Genomic DNA, 16,355 nt, shown 5'->3' on the forward strand with positions numbered 1-16,355 from the left:
TCATATCAGACATGTTTGACTTATCAGGCTAGTTAAGACAAACATTCTTAACACCACTTGGACAAAGTTAAATGCTGACTGTGTGTGTGTGTGTGTGTGTTTGTGTGTGTGTGTGTGTGAGTTCAGGTGTATCCCTCAATGACTGTCTGTTCTTCTGCTTACCGCTACAGTGTGGAACATGGTGGAGAGTACACAATGAAACCTGGACTTAGAAAATGTGAGTGTTGACTGCTGTGAAGAATATGACTAAGAATAAGTCTTAATTCAAGTCAAAGTCAAAGACCACCATCATTACTTACTTTGTCAAAATAAATATCAGCTATAGTTCTACAGAAACAGAAATCAGGGACACCAATGTGTAGAAAGAGTTGCTTCGACAATGTATGTGTGTGTGTGTGTGTGTGTGTGTGTGTGTGTGTGTGTGTGTGTGTGTGTGTGTGTGTGTGTGTGTGTGAGTGTGTGTGTGTGTGTGTGTGTGTGTGTGTGTGTGTGTGTGTGTAATTAATGGGAATAAGTGTGTTTTATATTACCATAAAGTATAACATACACTGCTCAAAAAAATAAAGGGAACACTTAAACAACACAATGTAACTCCAAGTCAATCACACTTCTGTGAAATCAAACTGTCCACTTAGGAAGCAACACTGATTGACAATACATTTCACATGCTGTTGTGCAAATGGAATAGACAACAGGTGGAAATTATAGGCAATTAGCAAGACACCCCCAATAAAGGAGTGGTTCTGCAGGTGGGAACCACAGACCACTTCTCAGTTCCTATGCTTCCTGGCTGATGTTTTGGTCACTTTTGAATTCTGGCGGTGCTTTCACTCTAGTGGCAGCATGAGACGGAGTCTACAACCCACACAAGTGGCTCAGGTAGTGCAGCTCATCCAGGATGGCACATCAATGCGAGCTGTGGCAAGAAGGTTTTCTGTGTCTGTCAACGTAGTGTCCAGAGCATGGAGGCGCTACCAGGAGACAGGCCAGTACATCAGGAGATGTGGAGGAGGCCGTAGGAGGGCAACAACCAAGCAGCAGGACCGCTACCTCCGCCTTTGTGCAAGGAGGAGCAGGAGGAGCACTGCCAGAGCCCTGCAAAATGACTTCCAGCAGGCCACAAATGTGCATGTGTCTGCTCAAACAGTCAGAAACAGACTCCATGAGGTTGGTATGAGGGCCCGACGTCCACAGGTGGGGGTTGTGCTTACAGCCCAACACCGTGCAGGACGTTTGGCATTTGCCAGAGAACACCAAGATTGGCAAATTCGCCACTGGCGCCCTGTGCTCTTCACAGATGAAAGCAGGTTCACACTGAGCACATGTGACAGACGTGACAGAGTCTGGAGACGCCGTGGAGAACGTTCTGCTGCCTGCAACATCCTCCAGCATGACCGGTTTGGCGGTGGGTCAGTCATGGTGTGGGGTGGCATTTCTTTGGGGGGCCGCACAGCCCTCCATGTGCTCGCCAGAGGTAGCCTGACTGCCATTAGGTACCGAGATGAGATCCTCAGTCCCCTTGTGAGACCATATGCTGGTGCGGTTAGCCCTGGGTTCCTCCTAATGCAAGACAATGCTAGACCTCATGTGGCTGGAGTGTGTCAGCAGTTCCTGCAAGGGGAAGGCATTGATGCTATGGACTGGCCCACCCGTTCCCCAGACCTGAATCCAATTGAGCACATCTGGGACATCATGTCTCGCTCCATCCACCAACGCCACGTTGCACCACAGACTGTCCAGGAGTTGGCGGATGCTTTAGTCCAGGTCTGGGAGGAGATCCCTCAGGAGACCATCCGCCACCTCATCAGGAGCATGCCCAGGCGTTGTAGGGAGGTCATACAGGCACGTGGAGGCCACACACACTACTGAGCCTCATTTTGACTTGTTTTAAGGACATTACATCAAAGTTGGATCAGCCTGTAGTGTGGTTTTCCACTTTAATTTTGAGTGTGACTCCAAATCCAGACCTCCATGGGTTGATAAATTGGATTTCCATTGATTATTTTTGTGTGATTTTGTTGTCAGCACATTCAACTATGTAAAGAAAAAAGTATTTAATACGATTATTTCATTCATTCAGATCGAGGATGTGTTATTTTAGTGTTCCCTTAATTTTTTTGAGCAGTAAATGATCATTCAACAAGTCTCAAGTTACCTTAACTTCTCCTTTTGATACAGTACCTAGAAACATCTACATTAAATGAATTAGTGAAAAGTGAGTTAACATTCTAATGTGAATGATGATGATTTCTAATATTGTGTCTGGTTTCATCCATCAGATGTCTGGGATCTCACACTGGACCCAAACACAGTAAACAGACTCCTCTCTCTATCTGAGGACAACAGAAAGGTGACATGTAGGACAGAGGAGCAGCCGTATCCTGATCACCCAGAGAGATTTGAGGACCTTAAACAAGTGCTGTGTAGAGATGGTCTGACTGGGCGCTGTTACTGGGAGGTAGAGTGGAGTGGGAGTTGGGCTGGTATAGGAGTGACATATAAAGGAATCAACAGGAGAGGAGGGGGTAAGGACTGTTGTCTTGGATGGAATGACAAGTCCTGGAGTCTGTTCTGCTACGACAACAGTTACACTGCCTGGCACAATAATAATCCCACTACCATAGACATCCCCTCCTCCAGCTCCCATAGAGTAGGAGTGTATCTGGACTGGCCAGCCGGCACTCTGTCCTTCTATAGAGCCTCCTCTGACACACTGACCCACCTGATCACATTCACCTCCACATTCACTGAGCCCCTCTATCCAGGGTTTCATCTTTGGTATGATGGTGCCTCAGTGTCTCTGTGTCAGGTGGTCCCTGTGTCAAACACAACATGATGTTTCACTCTATTTTCTTATTTAACTAAGCAAGTCAATTCTTATTTTACAATGACGGCCTACCCCGGCCAAACCCTCCCCTAACCCAGACGACACTGGGCCAATTGTGTGCCGCCCTATGGGACTCCCGATCGTTATTGTATGGGTTGTGATACAGCCTGAGAAGGAACCAGGGTCTGTAGTGAGACCTCTAGCACTGAGATGCTATGCCTTATACCGCTGGGCCACTCTGGAGCACTTGGGTGTGTTACCCTTGACTTACCAGTTATTTATTGATGTAATGGAACACTAAGTCAGTTTCATTAGTGGTCAGAAGGGGATGAGATGCCAACACATTTATCTCTCATACATCCCACTTATACTCGGCCCACTCACTCACCCAGCACAGTGTCGGCCACAGACCCTGGAGCAGTGTAGTGCCCTGTAGTGCCCTGCTTAACCACACTGTCATTGGTGTGTGTGTGTGTGCAGGTAAGAAATCTGTCTACTGATCATTAGTATTCCTCATCACTGTCCAGCTCTATTCCCCTGTGGCTCAGTTGGTAGAGCAAGGGGTTAGCAATATCAGGGTTGTAGGTTTGACTTCCACGGGGGACCAGCAGGGGCAAAAATCTGATACAAACTTTGGAGGGGACAATTACATGAAATTTTCTCAAGAGCAATTTCTGAGGGGGACACCAAAAGTAGTGCTGTAACACATAGCCTACATTGTAATATGGTAAATGTATATTGAGGAACCAAAGAAATAAGGTGATTGCCGTACTCCTAACTACCAGTACCCAAAACTACACAACTAATCACAACAGCAATACCATTGCCTTTAACAAATCTTAGTTCAGTCACCAGTTTAAGTTGAGAGTGGGGGTATCCATGGCATTTTCCAATTATGTTCCTATTTTACAAGTCAAGAAAATTGAGAACCTTTCATAATGTTGCCAAACAAAGACTCAGCAAACTTACCTGAAACTCCCTGTCTCTGCCAGTCTGTCCCTGCATATCTGTCCCCAACTCTGCTGTCTGTGTGCCATCTGTTGCCTGCTCTGCCTAATGACATCATTGTGAAACATTTCCATTAGAATTTCATTTCTTTCTTATTGACATTTTATCAACTAGTCTGAGATATTAGGCTACTAGGGTTCTTACTTTGCGTTTTGGTGTACTGAAAAATACTCTGATGTCCGTCTTTTATTTTTCTGCCATTTTTCTACCTGGCTGGCTGGCTACACACACACACAGTGTGTAGGTTATTTACAGTAGGAGATGGGCTTCTATCATCTTATCTTCTATCATTCTATTTGGGCTTCAATCTAAAAGGTAGCTAGCAAATGTGAAACGGATTAAAATGACAAGAGTTGACAGCTGTATGAGTTCACCATTTACACAACATATGCTGCAACCTTTTGTAATTTTAATAGTTTGTTTCATATTGGCTGGCTTCCAACAATAGCTGAATTTGCAAAGCTAGCGAGCACCAATTCCGTTTCAGTGGTGTTTGCTATAATCTTTGCTACCCGGGTTAAATAAAGGTGAAATAAAATAAATAAATAAAAGTTCCCTTGCGACAATTTAGTTTTTGCAACGAGACCATTAAATATATTTAAGACAATGGTAGAAGAGAGTGTAGTTCTGTTCAGTTTGGACTTCAGTTTATTGCTAACCTTATCACATGGACTTTGAAGCACTAACTTACATTATCTGCATGCTGATCTTGGAATAAATTGACAATAGCAAAGACTCCATCTTTGACGACGCCACATAAATGGAATAGGTACTAGCTAGTTTAATAGTTAATATTTGCCCGCTAGCTCTGCATATTCAGCTAGTGTGTGTGCGCGATTGACTGGATTAACCTCACGTCAGTTACGTTCATTGAGTGCCTTTCAGACAGTAGACACCACCCCTCCGTTACCTTGCCAACTAAGGAACTGGCAGTTGATCAAACCATTGTGAGGCAAAGGGTGGGGGGGTCGCAATCTTTTGAAACTTAAAAACGCGCTATTAAGTGTCTATAATCAGCACAATTGCTTTCATTGCGTATTATTAATATTATTTAAATTACATAGTTATGTTTCAGTGATATATTGGGGGGGACAAATCATATTTTTCCCAGGATAGGGGGGTCGTGTCCCCCCCGTCCCCCCCGGGATTTCCGCCTCTGGAGACCAATACTAAAATGAATCACTCACTACTGTGAGTCATGCTGGATTAGAGTTTATGCTAAATGACAAATAAAATATATCATGTCCACATGTATTTACTTCCTTTTTATTTACATGGTAACAGAATGTATCTATCTCTCTTGATGTAGCCAGTGTTTTTCTCTGGTCTATTGACTGTTCCCTACTATCTAATGACCTTGTATAAAATGTATTTTTAGGGGGTAAATCAGATTTAATATTGCAGATAGATTGAAGCTTCCATCAATGTAATTGTCTGCATCACTTCCAATCCCCCATATGTTTTGCATATATATATATATATACGTGCATATACATATATATATATATATATATATATATATATATATATATATATATATATATATATATATATATATATATACACATATAAATATATAAATACATACATATAAATACACGTACATATACGTATATATATATATATATACATAGATTTTTATATATATTTTTCCTTTATTCCCCTCCAACCCTACCACCCCTCCCCTAATTGGAGGAAACTAGTGAACAACAACACTTAGGCCTGTACTCCCAGCTTATACATACTATATATACTCAATATATTATATACATTTTATGGACACATTCAATTTTACAATAGTTCTATTTTGTTTGTTTTTACACCTGTCCTTCCTCTACCCTCAACCTCTCCCATCTATTTCTGATCTCCATCTGGTTCGCTCCGCGGGTAATATTACATTTCATTACATTACATTACAACGGAACCATTTTGATTAGTGTATTGTTAGTTAGCTACATAGTTGTCTTTGCTGTCTTTCTATCAAGGATAAAGGTTTAGCTCTGAGAAACTAACAAGGTTATCTAGCCAGCTGTGTTCGTTCACAGCAACACCATTTTCCAAACAAAGTGAACACCACAGCCACTGCTAGCTAGCCAACTTCACCAACTAGCGGTACTGTAGAAACTAAATACATTACAACGGAACGATTTGACTAGTGTAGTGTAATGTTAGCTAGCTACATAGTTGTCTTTGTATCAAAAGATAAAGGCGTAGTACAGAGTAACTATCGAGGTTAGCTAGCCAGCTACATTTTCTAACAAAAGTCAACAACGCGGCCACTGCTAGCTAGCCAACTCTACCAGCTAGCTGTATCATTTTTAGTCAATAAGATTTTTGCAACGTAAGCTTAACTTTCTGAACAAACGAGATGTGTAGTCCACTTGTGTAGCTAGCAGGACTGACTTTGTGTTAGCTAGCCAACGTTTAATTACTTCTGCGTTATGAACTAGACACGGACACGAATGATATATTGGTAGTTTGTTGTAACCAAGTGCTAACCGTTATTGGATGCTAGCATGCTAGTTAGCTACGGCGTCATAGGATACGGTACACTAGGTGGGTTTCACGGAAGAATACTGTACCAAGTTATCTAGCTGAATAAACTAAGTTTGAGCCTATTCCTGGAAACAATGAACCACTGTAGTTCATATCAATTATAATTTCTAAGTGGAAGCTAGGAAAGTTATATTTTAGTGTTTTAGTGTTTCAGTGAATTGTTAGTGAGGGAGGCCCTGCTCTCTCGCTTCCCAAGTTGTTTAGTTAATTTTCATGCCAATCTCCTTTGCATTAGCATCAACTATGTGTCAGTCTATCCCTGTTCTCCCCTCTCTGCACAGGGCATACAAACGCTTCACATCGCGTGGCCGCTGCCACTCTAACCTGGTGGTCCCAGCGCGCACGACCCACGTGGAGTTCCAGGTCTCCGGCAGCCTCTGGAACTGCCGGTCTGCGGCCAACAAGGCAGAGTTCATCTCAGCCTATGCTACCCTCCAGTCCCTCGACTTCTTGGCGCTGACGGAAACATGGATTACCACAGAAAACACTGCTACTCCTACTGCTCTCTCCTCGTCTGCCCACGTGTTCTCGCACACCCCGAGAGCATCTGGTCAGCGGGGCGGTGGCACTGGAATCCTCATCTCTCCCAAGTGGACATTTTCTCTTTCTCCCCTGACCCATCTGTCTATCTCCTCCTTTGAATTCCATGCTGTCACAATCACTAGCCCATTCGACCTTAACATTCTTACTATTTATCGCCCTCCAGGTTCCCTTGGAGAGTTCATCAATGAGCTTGACGCCTTGATAAGTTCCTTTCCTGAGGATGGCTCACCCCTCACAGTTCTGGGTGACTTTAACCTCTCTATGTCTACCTTTGACTCATTTCTCTCTGCCTCCTTCTTTCCACTCCTCTCCTCTTTTGACCTCACCCTGTCACTGTCCCCCCTACTCACAAGGCAGGCAATACGCTTGACCTCATCTTTACTAGATGCTGTTCTTCACCTAATCTCACTGCAACTCCCCTCCAAGTCTCCGATCACTACCTTGTATCCTTTTCCCTCTCACTCTCCTCCAACACTACTCACTCTGCCCCTACTCAGATGGTATTGCGCCGTCGCAACCTTCGCTCTCTCTCTCTCCTGCTACTCTCTCCTCTTCCATCCTATCATCTCTTCCCTCTGCTCAATCCTTCTCCAACCAATCTCCTGATTCTGCCTCCTCAACCCTCCTCTACGCCCTTTCTGCATCCTTTGACTCTCTATGTCCCCTATCCTCCCGGCCGGCTCGGTCCTCCCCTCCTGCTCCGTGGCTTGATGACTCATTTCGAGCTCACAGAACAGGGCTCCGGGCAGCCGAGCGGAAATGGAGGAAAACTAGCCTCCCTGCGGACCTGGCATCTTTTCATTCCCTCCTCTCTACATTTTCATCTTCTGTTTCTGCTGCTAAAGCCACTATCTACCACTCTAAATTCCAAGCATCTGCCTCTAACCCTAGGATGCTCTTTGCCACCTTCTCCTCCCTCCTGAATCCTCCTCCCCCTCCCCCCTCCTCCCTCTCTGCGGATGACTTCGTCAACCATTTTGAAGTCAAACGACACCGCTGGTCCTGCTCACATTGCCCTACCCTATGCTTTGACATCTTTCTTCCCTCTCTCTCCAGATGAAATCTTGCGTCTTGTGATGGCCGGCCGCCCAACAACCTGCCCGCTTAACCCTATCCCCTCCTCTCTTCTCCAGACCATTTTTGGAGACCTTCTCCCTTACCTCACCTCGCTCATCAACTCATCCTTGACCGCTGGCTACGTCCCTTCCATCTTCAAGAGAGCAAGAGTTGCACCCCTTCTCAAAAAACCTACACTCGATCCCTCCGATGTCAACACCTACAGACCAGTATCCCTTCTTTCTTTTCTCTCCAAAACTCTTGAGCGTGCCGTCCTTGGCCAGCTCTCTTCCTATCTCTCTCAGAATGACCTTCTTGATCCAAATCAGTCAGGTTTCAAGACTGGTCATTCAACTGAGACTGCTCTTCTCTGTGTCACGGAGGCTCTCCGCACTGCTAAAGCTAACTCTCTTTCCTCTGCTCTCATCCTTCTAGACCCATTTGCTGCCTTTGATACTGTGAACCATCAGATCCTCCTCTCCACCCTCTCCGAGTTGGGCATCTCCGGCGCGGCTCACTCTTGGATTGCGTCCTACCTGACAGGTCGCTCCTACCAGGTGGCGTGGCGAGAATCCGTCTCCGCACCACGTGCTCTCACCACTGGTGTCCCCCAGGGCTCAGTTCTAGGCCCTCTCCTATTCTCGCTATACACCAAGTCACTTGGCTCTGTCATATCCTCACGTGGTCTCTCCTATCATTGCTACGCAGACGACACACAATTCATCTTCTCCTTTCCCCCTTCTGATAACCAGGTGGCGAATCGCATCTCTGCATGTCTGGCAGACATATCAGTGTGGATGACGGATCACCACCTCAAGCTGAACCTCGGCAAGATGGAGCTGCTCTTCCTCCCGGGGAAGGACTGCCCTTTCCATGATCTCGCCATCACGGTTGACAACTCCATTGTGTCCTCCTCCCAGAGTGCTAAGAGCCTTGGCGTGACCCTGGACAACACCCTGTTGTTCTCCGCTAACATCAAGGCGGTGACCCGAACCTGTAAGTTCATGCTCTACAACGTTCGCAGAGTACGACCCTGCCTTACACAGGAAGCGGCGCAGGTCCTAATCCAGGCACTTGTCATCTCCCGTCTGGATTACTGCAACTCGCTGTTGGCGGGGCTCCCTGCCTGTGCCATTAAACCCCTACAACTCATCCAGAACGCCGCAGCCCGTCTGGTGTTCAACCTTCCCAAGTTCTCTCATGTCACCCCGCTCCTCCGCACACTCCACTGGCTTCCAGTTGAAGCTCGCATCTGCTACAAGACTATGGTGCTTGCCTACGGAGCTGTGAGGGGAACTGCACCACCGTACCTTCAGGCTCTGATCAGGCCCTACACCCAAACAAGGGCACTGCGTTCATCCACCTCCGGCCTGCTGGCCCCCCTACCTCTGCGGAAGCACAGTTCCCGCTCAGCCTAGTCAAAACTGTTCACTGCTCTGGCACCCCAATGGTGGAACAGGCTCCCTCACGACGCCAGGACAGCGGAGTCAATCACCACCTTCCAGAGACACCTGAAACCCCACCTCTTTAAGGAATACCTGGGATAGGATAAAGTAATCCTTCTAACCCCCCCCCCCCAAAAAAAAGAAACAAGATATAGATGTACTATTGTAAAGTGGTTGTTCCACTGGATATCATAAGGTGAATGCACCAAGTTGTAAGTTGCTCTGGATAAGAGCGTCTGCTAAATTACGTAAATGTAAATGTACCATAGTGTCCTCCCTGGTCCCATTGCGTATTGACAGGCTACAGTATACCATCTACCATTGTGTCCTCCCTGGTCCCATTGCATATTGACAGGCTACAGTATACCATCTACCATTGTGTCCTCCCTGGTCCCATTGCATATTGACAGGCTACAGTATACCATCTACCATTGTGTCCTCCCTGGTACCATTGCGTATTGACAGGCTACAGTATACCATCTACCATTGTGTCCTCCCTGGTCCCATTGCATATTGACAGGCTACAGTATACCATCTACCATTGTGTCCTCCCTGGTCCCATTGCATATTGACAGGCTACAGTATACCATCTACCATTGTGTCCTCCCTGGTCCCATTGCATATTGACAGGCTACAGTATACCATCTACCATTGTGTCCTCCCTGGTCCCATTGCATATTGACAGGCTACAGTATACCATCTACCATTGTGTCCTCCCTGGTCCCATTGCATATTGACAGGCTACAGTATACCATCTACCATTGTGTCCTCCCTGGTCCCATTGCATATTGACAGGCTACAGTATACCATCTACTATTGTGTCCTCCCTGGTACCATTGCATATTGACAGGCTACAGTATACCATCTACCATTGTGTCCTCCCTGGTCCCATTGCATATTGACAGGCTACAGTATACCATCTACCATTGTGTCCTCCCTGGTACCATTGCATATTGACAGGCTACAGTATACCATCTACCATTGTGTCCTCCCTGGTCCCATTGCATATTGACAGGCTACAGTATACCATCTACCATTGTGTCCTCCCTGGTACCATTGCATATTGACAGGCTACAGTATACCATCTACCATTGTATCATCCCTGGTCCCATTGTATATTGACAGGCTACAGTATACCATCTACCATTGTATCATCCCTGGTCCCATTGCATATTGACAGGCTACAGTATACCATCTACCATTGTGTCCTCCTGGCTGTGCTGACTGCTGTATCTGCTGCTTTCCTGATTCATTGAACAACTTGTAGATCTGTCATACTGCATGTACATGTTGATGCCATTAAACAATCATCTAGGATTGTATTGGATCCTAATCATTCTGAACAATGTCTTCATAAAGCACAGACTACACATTGGAAACTGAAGAGGATTTATTATATGGAAATAAGTGGGGGGAGTAGATAGAGAGAGATCCTTCACATGTATTGGTAAAGGAGTGGGACATTTTCTGCCACTGCAATGAAACCAACAACAACAATAAAATGAACACACCACATCAAGACAGGTCAAATGGAAGAATTCAATAAATAACTTTAGTGTTTGATTTTCTTCCTGACTTACATAACTTAAACTCTGACATAGCAGCCTACTTACCAGGAGCATGTCTTCCATCTGATTAAATCTTCTCTCTGCCCCTTTATGTATTAAAACATGTTAGTATTTGAAATCTCTTGCTTTGTGGTTTTTTGTAATTTACAACAACTTTTACTGAATTCACAAATTTACTACATTGACGATGGAATTGACTATACTGACTGTACTTCCTTGAAAATAACTAGGTTCAGGTCAGATAGAGGTCATATGTTGTTACTGTTTACAGAACATCTATAATAACTAGGTTCAGGTCAGATAGAGGTCATATGTTGTTACTGTTTACAGAACATCTATAATAACTAGGTTCAGGTCAGATAGAGGTCATATGTTGTTACTGTTTACAGAACATCTATAATAACTAGGTGCAGGTCAGATAGAGGTCATATGTTGTTACTGTTTACAGAACATCTATAATAACTAGGTTCAGGTCAGATAGAGGTCATATGTTGTTACTGTTTACAGAACATCTATAATAACTAGGTTCAGGTCAGATAGAGGTCATATGTTGTTACTGTTTACAGAACATCTATAATAACTAGGTTCAGGTCAGATAGAGGTCATATGTTGTTACTGTTTACGGAACATCTATAATAACTAGGTTCAGGTCAGATAGAGGTCATATGTTGTTACTGTTTACAGAACATCTAACATGTTCACCTGTTTTACCTGTTTATTGCATCATAACATCAATGTCTCCACTGTTCTTCCCTTAGAACAGAATCTATCTAACCTCCCTAACTCTGGACTTCACCACTGTCTCCACTGTTCTTCCCTTAGATTCTGTTCTAACTAACCTCCCTAACTCTGGACTTCACCACTGTCTCCACTGTTCTTCCCTTAGATTGTGTTCTAACTAACCTCCCTAACTCTGGACTTCACCACTGTTTCCACTGTTCTTCCCTTAGATTGTGTTCTAACTAACCTCCCTAACTCTGGACTTCACCACTGTCTCCACTGTTCTTCCCTTAGATTGTGTTCTAACTAACCTCCCTAACTCTGGACTTCACCACTGTCTTCACTGTTCTTCCCTTAGATTGTGTTCTAACTAACCTCCCTAACTCTGGACTTCATCACTGTCTCCACTGTTCTTCCCTTAGATTGTGTTCTAACTAACCTCCCTAACTCTGGACTTCATCACTGTCTCCACTGTTCTTCCCTTAGATTCTGTTCTAACTAACCTCCCTAACTCTGGACTTCATCACTGTCTCCACTGTTCTTACAGAGTTCCTATCCTTGCATTCTGAAATATGAAGATAAAAAAGTAATTTTCAGTCATCGTTCATTTTATTCTTACACCTGATAGAATGGTAATGTATTGTATTATTACACCTGATAGAATGGTAATGTATTGTATTATTACACCTGATAGAATGGTAATGTATTGTATTCTAACACCTGATAGAATGGTGTTACGTTCCCCAGTTTCTGTTGTGGTTTGTGTATTATCATGTATGTATTTCAGGAGATGGATTCCTGAAGTTCTCAACGAGCAGCTGATTGGGCAATCAACATTGATTGTTTGGAGAGCTGACCCCGCCCCCTCATCAGGACGCAGCTGTCTCCAATTACTAACTTCTTCTGAAGCTATATAAGCCCCAGTTCTGTTGCTCAGAAGGGAGATGATTGCTGAGAGACAAGGCTAATGGCTGAGGGTTATAGCATGTTGGTTGTTTCCAAGAATTTTGGTATGTACTGTGTCCGTTGTTGCTGAGGGAGCTGATTGGTTGTGTGTGTCAATAGGATGCAGTGTTTTGATTATTGACTTACATTTGTGTAATTCTGTTTCATTTGTTCCCAGGGGGGAAGGGGAAGGCACCTAGGGAGTGTTTAGGCAAGAGGCCCGCGGGCATACATATACCCGTAGTAGTTTGCTGTCTATGCACACTAGGAAAGACCTGGGCGGACCAACCCCTGTATTTTGGTTAGTGCACCAGGTGGTGCTAGATAGTTAAGTAGTGGGTAGTCAGGTAAGGTAGGAGAGGGGGCTTTGATATTTACTTTCTTTGCTTTGGTTCCGTCCAGCCCCTTTTTCCCAAACCTTACCACGTGAAGGAATAAATTCCCTGTTAACGGTATTCTCTGCTTATTCGTCATACTTGTTCACACCTACACTTCCCTACCTTATTCACAGCAAGGAGAGTTGAGTTGTAGCAGGGTGTTGCGTTCCCTCTTTCTAGAGGCGTGCGTAACAAATGGTAATGTATTATATTCTACCACCTGATAGAATGGTAATGTATTGTATTCTAACACCTGATAGAATGGTAATGTATTGTATTCTAACACCTGATAGAATGGTAATGTATTGTATTATTACACCTGATAGAATGGTAATGTATTGTATTCTAACACCTGATAGAATGGTAATGTATTGTGTTCTAACACCTGATAGAATGGTAATGTATTGTATTATTACACCTGATAGAATGGTAATGTATTATAGTCGTTGCCTCAAACATAGAAATACGTGCTGTTGATAACTTGGTCGACTTTCAATGTCATTGCTGGTACATTAATAAACAACTAAGATAATGTGTGGTACTATAGAGATGGCAGCCCAGACTAGCATTGTCAACAGTGACAAATGGAAGATAGGTCCATGTACCTTTGCACTCATTCAGTTTCTGTCTTTTCTGTCCCTCTGCAGTGCCATTGTCCTCCTCCATGTTATTTGGTTTCTGTCTTTCTGTCCCTCTGCAGTGCCAGTGTCCTCCATGTTATTTGGTTTCTGTCTCTCTGGCCCTCTGCAGTGCCATTGTCCTCCTCCATGTTATTTGGTTTCTGTCTCTCTGGCCCTCTGCAGTGCCATTGTCCTCCTCCATGTAATTTGGTTTCTGTCTTTCTGTCCCTCTGCAGTGCCATTGTCCTCCTCCATGTTATTTGGTTTCTGTCTCTCTGGCCCTCTGCAGTGCCATTGTCCTCCTCCATGTTATTTGGTTTCTGTCTTTCTGGCCCTCTGCAGTGTCAGTGTCCTCCATGTTCACAATGGACCCCTGCTTCTCTTCCACAGTGAACTTCAACCTGAATGAACACACACAGACATGATTGGTATTGAAACTCTTAGGTGGCACATACACATTATTTGCTGGTCCAAATTCACTCCCTCCCCCTCTTACTTGGCCCTGACTTAACCTTTAGATTATTCTGAAGGGTCTGGATAGGTAGAATCAGGAAAGTGGTGGAGTTTACACCATATTGCTTACACCTCATATACAAACATCTAAGGGTTAGGGCCAAGGGAAAGAGTTAGGGAGAGAACTGATTCTCTATGGGTAAAGAGTTAGGTAGTGAACTGATTCACTATGGGTAAAGAGTTAGGTAGTGAACTGATTCACTATGGGTAAAGAGTTAGGTAGTGAACTGATTCACTATGGGTAAAGAGTTAGGTAGTGAACTGATTCACTATGGGTAAAGAGTTAGGTAGTGAACTGATTCACTATGGGTAAAGAGTTAGGTAGTGAACTGATTCACTATGGGTAAAGAGTTAGGTAGTGAATTGATTCTCTATGGGTAAGATTTAGGTAGTGAACTGATTCAATATGGATAAAGAGTTACCCATAGTGAATCAGTTCACTACCTAACTCTTTACCCATAGTGAATCAGTTCACTCCCTAACTCTTTACCCATAGTGAATCAGTTCACTCCCTAACTCTTTACCCATAGTGAATCAGTTCACTACCTAACTCTTTACCCATAGTGAATCAGTTCACCACCTAAAGCCCAAACCACACAGGGAGCCCTTTTTATACGCGTGTGAACAAGCATGGTAATAGAATGCATGGGAGTCAATGAGAGAAGACAGACAGGCTGTGAGTGTTACTCTGGTAACAGAATGCATGGGAGTCAATGAGAGAAGACAGACAGGCTGTGAGTGTTACTCTGGTAACAGAATGCATGGGAGTCAATGAGAGAAGACAGACAGGCTGTGAGTGTTACTCTGGTAATAGAATGCATGGGAGTCAATGAGAGAAGACAGACAGGCTGTGAGTGTTACTCTGGTAATATAATGCATGGGAGTCAATGAGAGAAGACAGACAGGCTGTGAGCGTTACTCTGGTAATATAATGCATGGGAGTCAATGAGAGAAGACAGACAGGCTGTGAGCGTTACTCTGGAAATATAATGCATGGGAGTCAATGAGAGAAGACAGACAGGCTGTGAGTGTTACTCTGGAAATATAATGCATGGGAGTCAATGAGAGAAGACAGACAGGCTGTGAGTGTTACTCTGGTAATAGAATGCATGGGAGTCAATGAGAGAAGACAGACAGGCTGTGAGTGTCAACGACATCACATGTATATAGAAAGTCAACTTAGAAAGCTATTTTTCACGCGGCGCAATGCTACTAAAATGAGCTGATTATTTCTCAGAAAATAGACTGTTTCTGCATTGTTACCGACTCTGGAATTGTGAAGTGCAGGTTAACATTTTACATCATGAATCTTGTTCTGGAGGCAGCTCTACAGAGTGGTGATTCTGGAGGCAGCTCTACAGAGTGGTGATTCTGGAGGCAGCTCTACAGAGTGGTGATTCTGGAGGCAGCTCTACAGAGTGGTGATTCTGGAGGCAGCTCTACAGAGTGGTGATTCTGGAGTCAGCTCTACAGAGTGGTGAGTCTGGAGGCAGCTCTACAGAGTGGTGATTCTGGAGTCAGCTCTACAGAGTGGTGATTCTGGAGGCAGCTCTACAGAGTGGTGATTCTGGAGGCAGCTCTACAGAGTGGTGATTCTGGAGGCAGCTCTACAGAGTGGTGATTCTGGAGGCAGCTCTACAGAGTGGTGATTCTGGAGGCAGCTCTACAGAGTGGTGAGTCTGGAGGCAGCTCTACAGAGTGGTGAGTCTGGAGGCAGCTCTACAGAGTGGTGATTCTGGAGGCAGCTCTTCAGAGTGGTGATTCTGGAGGCAGCTCTACAGAGTGGTGATTCTGGAGGCAGCTCTACAGAGTGGTGATTCTGGAGGCAGCTCTACAGAGTGGTGATTCTGGAGGCAGCTCTACAGAGTGGTGATTCTGGAGGCAGCTCTACAGAGTGGTGATTCTGGAGGCAGCTCGGTTCCTGTCGTGAGTCTTGATTGACTTATGTGAAATAGGTTGACCCATAGACTGGCCACTCTTCATGGACACACAGCTGGGTACAGGGGAGGCTGGTCTCTCCTGCTTGACTGGACTGCAACACAAGAGAGACAAAGATTACATCTCTCATCTACTCTGAGCTCAGATGGGGAAACATAAGAAGAGCTTCATTCCAAAATGATGATGATCGCATTCATAGAGGAAAAGGAGGACTCCCAGGTGTAAGTCGATCCAAACTT

General features: G+C 44.6%; 1 long non-coding RNA gene across 1 annotated transcript; it reads left to right on the plus strand.

Annotated features, from left to right (window-relative positions):
* Positions 1 to 107: 107 nt before the first annotated feature.
* Positions 108 to 5,089, plus strand: LOC145877449 (uncharacterized). Its single transcript, XR_014391763.1, has 2 exons — positions 108 to 217; positions 2,280 to 5,089. It is a non-coding gene; the product is annotated as an uncharacterized LOC145877449 (long non-coding RNA).
* Positions 5,090 to 16,355: the final 11,266 nt, after the last annotated feature.

The sequence above is a fragment of the Salmo salar genome, chromosome 03 (genome assembly GCF_965601325.2).
Source record: "Salmo salar chromosome 03, fSalSal1, whole genome shotgun sequence".
NCBI lineage: Eukaryota > Metazoa > Chordata > Actinopteri > Salmoniformes > Salmonidae > Salmo > Salmo salar.